This window comes from Corythoichthys intestinalis, chromosome 21, assembly GCF_030265065.1.
Source record: "Corythoichthys intestinalis isolate RoL2023-P3 chromosome 21, ASM3026506v1, whole genome shotgun sequence".
Lineage (NCBI taxonomy): Eukaryota > Metazoa > Chordata > Actinopteri > Syngnathiformes > Syngnathidae > Corythoichthys > Corythoichthys intestinalis.
Window position 1 is genome coordinate 35,065,059 of NC_080415.1, and position 6,449 is coordinate 35,071,507.

Sequence of the window (6,449 nt, forward strand, 5' to 3'; positions counted from 1 at the left end):
TCCGCAACCTAGGTATCATTTTCGACAATAAACTAAGATTCGACCAGCACGTCAACCACATTACCAGAACTGCCTTCTTCCACCTCAAGAACATAGCCCACCTTTGCCCCTCCCTCACCTACTCTGCTGCAGAAACCCTCATACATGCATTCGTCACCTCCAGACTCGATTTTTGCATTACTGCAGTTGTCTACAAATGGAGAGGGTTTGGCACGGTTGCTTCTCTCCCAATGATTGGGCGTCCACCGAAAATGACGCCAAGAGTTCAATGCAGAATACTCAGAGGTAAAAAAAGAACCCAAGAGCGTCTGCTAAAAACTTACAGAAATCACTGGTACAGTCCACTGTGCACACATCAACAATATATAAAACTATGGCCAAGAATGGTGTTCATGGGAGGACTAAAAAAACATTGCTGCTCATTTAATGTTCCCAAAAAGGCACTTGGACACCCCACAGAAGTTTCGGCAAAAATCAACACCTCATTCCCACCGCGAAGCATGGTGGAGGGAGCATTATAATTTGGGGCTGTTTTGCTACCTCAGGGCCTGGATAACATGCAATCATTAATGGAAGAATGAATTCAACAGTTTATCAGGATGTTTTGCAGGAAAACCTGTCAGACAGTTAAAGCTAAAAAGAGGATGGATGCTGCAAAAAGACAATGAGCCAAACTTGAACCCCATTGTGATGCTGTGGCATGACCTAAAGAAAGCGATTCATGCCACACATCCCAGGAATCTGACTGAACTAAAGCAGTTTTGTGGAGAATGGGCCAAGATTAGTCCTGATCGATTTGCCAGACTGATCTGCAGCTACAGGAAGCGTCTGGTCGAAGTTATTGCTGCCAAAGGGGCAAATATTAAATGTGATGGTTCACTAACTTATTTTTCCCCCTTCTGTCATTGTTTGCATACTATCCTCATTAAAATATGAAAACCAATAAATGTTTGGGTGGTTTTAGTTAAAGCAGAAACTGTTTTATCATCTGTGTGATTTTGACAAAGATCAGATCATATTTGATGGTGATTTTATGCAGAAATGTGAGAAATTCCAAAAGGCTAAGATACTTTTTCATAACACTGTATGTAGTATCAGCAGAGTGACCTCAAACATAAATATTTAAAATACATTCCAATTTTCTTTCATTGTTTCAAGGAAACACTAAAATGTCAAGAACATTGCTCATAATCTTTCTCTGTCCTTTACTCTGATTCGAGCTACACTATGCAAGTCTTCGCTCACCACATCCACAAATATCCTCTTTGGTCTTCCTCTTTGCCTCCTACCAAGCAGCTCCATTTTCAACATCCTTTTATTGCTGTATATAGTGTCTCTTCTTTGCACATGTCTACATTATCTCAATTCCTGTTAACAGTATTTCCTAAAACAGTATTTTTCTCCCTAATCGACCTTCCCCTTCAAGTGAATGAGTCACTCTGTGCCTTTGCTCAAGAGCACTTCATCCCAGTGTTGGAATGTATCGAAGTAAAAGTAATTTATTCCTGTACTTAAGTACATTTTTGTGTATCTGTACTTTACTTGAGTACAAATAAAAAGAGGTACTTTTTACTTTTACTGCACTACATTTTACAGAAGGTATGTGTACTTTTTATTCCACTACTTTTCAAATTGTTGCCTGTGTGTTACACGTTACTTTTGTTTGTTTTCTTTTTTATTCCCATTGTAAATTGATAGTTTTGTTTGCATGCTTCCGGCGTAATCGATAAGCCCCGTGCAACTATACTGTAACTGAGCACAAGATGCAGCAACACGAGTATAAGGCGGAAAACACTCAGGTGACTTGAAGTTCCGCTCCAAGTCCTCCAATTTGGCCAAATTTCAAAATTGTCCTATATGCATGCGTGATACATCATTGGAAGACTTAAAATCTCAATTTTTTGTGGGAACAAAAATTTTGAACAGGAGGGCATTAAAAAAAAAAAAATTAAACCGCGAAACCATAATTAAAGACATTGGCGGAGTTTGACTGTTGGGGCAAGGGGGCACAACATGTTGATGACCTCAAAATGCAGTGTCAGCAATAAAATTAACTTACAAGAATATTTATAATGATAAGTTGACAATGAGCGTTGTTTCCCATCATTCTTGAGGGGAATTCTAAATCAGGCTGCTTAGGCCATACTTTTCACCAAGATCGTCATCCATTGAATTTGGTACGCGCGCCAGTGTCGTGCCAATGTAGTTACCCCAGTCAAAAATGGTATCCCCCGGTCGGAGCCATATGGGGGTAAATTTGTGTCTTTATTATTCAATCAAAAAAAGTTGCTTCAATTTAAAAAAAAAAAATTGCTTCAATTAAAATATTTTCAACCCAAAAAGTCACTTCAATTAAAAAAAAAACTCAAAAACGCAAAAAAAAAAATGCACGTGAAAGCTATTTTTCTTTGATTAATTTAAAATTTTTTTTTTTTGATGATTGAAGTCGTTTTTTTTTTTTGTTTGAAGCAACTTTTTGATTGAAATAATGTTGTGTTTGGGTCACATTTTGGCTTGGACATTTTTCTCTATTATTCAATCAAAAAATAAGTTGTTTCAAAAAAATATAGATTTTCAAGAAGAAAAGTCACTTCAATCAAAAAAACGAAAAATTTCAGTCATAGAAAAAAGTTTTTGAATGCGAAAAAATATTTGGGATTGAAAAATTTGCATTTGAACACTTAATTTTTCATTGAAAAAGTTTTCTTTGATTGAAGCAATCCTTTTTGTGTTTGGGCCATATTATGATTAGGACATTTGTGTCTAAATCATTAGAACCCATAAAATCAGTCGCACCCAAGCGCCAGCAGAATGCGACAATACACCAAAAAACACAAGTAACAAGAGGGTATGACACTGTGCTGTCATTTTAATCTGTTTGAGCGGGGCATGTGCGTTAATTGCATCAAATATTTTAACGTGATTAATTAAAAAAGTTCCCGCCCGTTAACGCGATAATTTTGACAGCCTTAATATATATATATATATATATATATATACCCTCTTGTTACTTGTGTTTTTTGGTGTATTGTCGCATTCTGCTGGTGCTTGGGTGCGATTGATATTATGGGTTCTAATGATTTAGACACAAATGTCCTAATCATAATATATATATATATATATATATATATATTAGGGCTGTCAAACGATTAAAATTTTTAATCGAGTTAATTACAGCTTAAAAATTAATTAATCGTAATTAATCGCAATTAATCGCAATTCAAACCATCTATAAAATATGCCATATTTTTCTGTAAATTATATATTTTCTGTAAAATAAATTGTTGGAATGGAAAGATAAGACACAAGATGGATATATACAATACATTCAACATACGGTACATAAGGACTGTAGTGGGCATTTCACTCGACTGTCATTTAAATCTGTCTATGCTGTCCTCACTCCGAAGCGTCTACTTTTTCCAAAGCTAGACAGCTAGTGAACGACGCCTTAATAATCAGACTTCTTCCTTTTTCATCTGATTTATTAATAAAATAGCCTCAAACCATTGTCCTCTTTAGACCGTCATAAAACTACCAAAAAAAAGTACACAAGCATTGCATTAGCAACAACGTTAGCTTAGCACGCTATACAGGTTCACTAAACATAAACGAAAAGCGTCTCATACAAAAAATAGAGCATTTCACTTACTAACATAATACGTACATTCTTTACAACAACCATACTTACGGACAAATCTTGTCCAAGGATCATATAAGCACAACATTATCAGCCCGAGACGTCGTGCAGCCATATGAACTGGCAAGAAAAAAAATAAACCATGTCGCAAAGCGACCACAAGAGTTCGCTGTTGTGCTGCAGCACAAAAAGCCTTGCTGTAAAACTTACCAAAAGGCAGAATACTGTCTGAGCGGGACATGTGCGTTAATTGCGTCAAATATTTTAACGTGATTAATTAAAAAAAATAATTACCGCGCGTTAACGCGACAATTTTGACAGCCCTTATATATATATATATATATATATATATATATATATATATATATATATATATATATATATAAGAAAGTCAATTACATGCAATGACACTTTTCGGTCACCGGAGGGGGGGCCTGGCCCCCCCTTAAAATCCGCGTATGATTTAAGAAACCATGATTTTAACGAGATATTATCGCATACTTACCTTGTTTCGATCCAAAAACTCCATGTAGCATTTATAATCGGGTGTCGAGACACAGCTGTGAATGGACACAGCCGGATTTTTGCGGGATTTTTTGGTTGAAACAGGTTAATATAACAAGGGTCGCAATGCAGAAATCGCAGACATCAAGGAGTGGTCGAGATTTTCTTTTTCATATATTTACCCATTTAAATGTTTAAAAAAAAATTTTTTTTCTTTGTTTGGATCGATTATTTATCATCTAAAGTATCGGGGAAAATGCGACAGTAACAAAAAAAAAAAAAAAAACAACAATTAAGCCATAGTTACGAGGTAGATATACATTACTTATTTACAGGCACCATTTTTTCCCTTGTGACGTAATTTGTTTAAAAGTTTAAAATATGCGAGTGAATAACTTTTTAGAGTCATTTAAAAAAAATTTTTCATTGTAAAATAAATACAATTAAGCGATTGTTATGAGGAGGATATCCGTGACCTATTTACAAACACTGTTTTGTTTTTTTTCGTATATGACGTAATTTGTTTAAAATATGCGAGTGATTTTTTTTTTTTAAACTACATATTGGACGTCAATTAATGGTTTTAAGCTAAAAACAACATACATTTCGAATAAAAAATATAATTACTTAGCTTCTTTTTATGACTGGGTTGAAACAAGCGGTTGCGCGATGTCTGTAAACGCGGGTTGTCAGGGTAAAACGGACAAATTAAAAATAGTTTGGGGGCTTAATGCGCCATGAAACTGCTGTGGCAGCATATAAACATATTGGTCTATCAAACACAACAGTTATTTTGGCTTTAAATACAGTAGTTTATTTAAAGAGGGGTGCAAAAGCAGAAACTGCTTTTTCAGTTTTGTTGTCACGGAAACGTGGGCAGGCAGGTGGTGTGGACCCAAATGCAGGGAAACAAAAACACAGCAAGGCAGGTGGCGGTGAACTCAAAAAACATTTTAATAATAACTAACAAAAAACACAAAGTACAACCAAAAGGACTGGGGATCAAAAAGGCAATGCTCAAACAAAACTTACTTAAACGGAGGGACTGGCACACAAGGGATGGACAGGACTTGACATCGACATTGACAATGATGCAAAAAGGAGTGAAAAGAAACTGGAGCTTCTTTGCACACGCAGACAAGGGGTAACGAGAAAACGAGGAACAAGTGGGTGACACAGGAGGATGCAGGTTGGAGGTTACACTAGGAGCAGATACAACAGGTGAAATCAATGGGCAATCACAGGGACACACTAGGAGGGAACCAAAACGAAACCTAACATTTGTGTTTTCCACCAAAAGCAAGCTCAGGCAGGTGAACAAGACATTGACCAATAAAAACCAGCACACTCTTGTACAGTAGGGGGCAGTATGCACCTGATAGTTGCTTGCAATCCGCCATTAAGCTACGTTTTGGGAGTTTTTGACCTTGTTAAGCTTCTATTTACAGTGCAGTCAATTTGTGCAGTTTTTTTCCATTCTGAATAGTTTTAAATAAAACTCAGCAGTCAATTAATTTTCCGGTTCTTTCTTTGAATATTGACTCAGATCTCTGCATGTATATGTACGTATGTTACATTTTTGCTACAGGAGACATTACTGTCAATGTTTACTTGTAAAGTAAATTTCAAAGCAAGTTACTTTTGTACTTTTACTTGAGCATTTTTTCTTAGATACCTGTACTTTTCCTTAAGTATTTTTTTGCACGGTCTGTATTTGTACTTTTACTTAAAAAAAACAAAAAAAAAAAAAAAACAGGTACTTTCTCCACCACTGCTTCATCCCAAATCAGCAAAGGAAAGAGCTGACAGCTCTTCTAATGTAAACTACCCCTAAAGGCGAATTATTTTGTTTAGAAGAAATTAATTTCTCTTTAAATATCAGATCATAGATGCTACATACAGGGCGATTAAAAAAGAATGTCCTAAAATCATCATTTGATATGTCAAAAAGGAAAATACCGGTATTAAAATTAGTAATTGTATTGGACGTATTACAGCAAGAAACAATTTGAATCAAATAAGATATATCTACATTAGTTTTAGGAAGCTTATATAATCACAATCATCAAATGGGGCATGCTTAGACATTTTAATATTTGTAATAATATACAAGAACATATTTTGCGGGATTAATCCTACAGTATTATATTAGTATGTGGGTATTGAACCATCACTATGGCAGGAGTGAAATATTATGGCAGCGCTGCCCCCTGCTGTTTTTATTTGGTCGTGCAATAACAATGTTTGTGATAGTCACTTGACCGCAGTTTTTTGTGTGCCTTTTTATTAGACTATCTTTATGCCA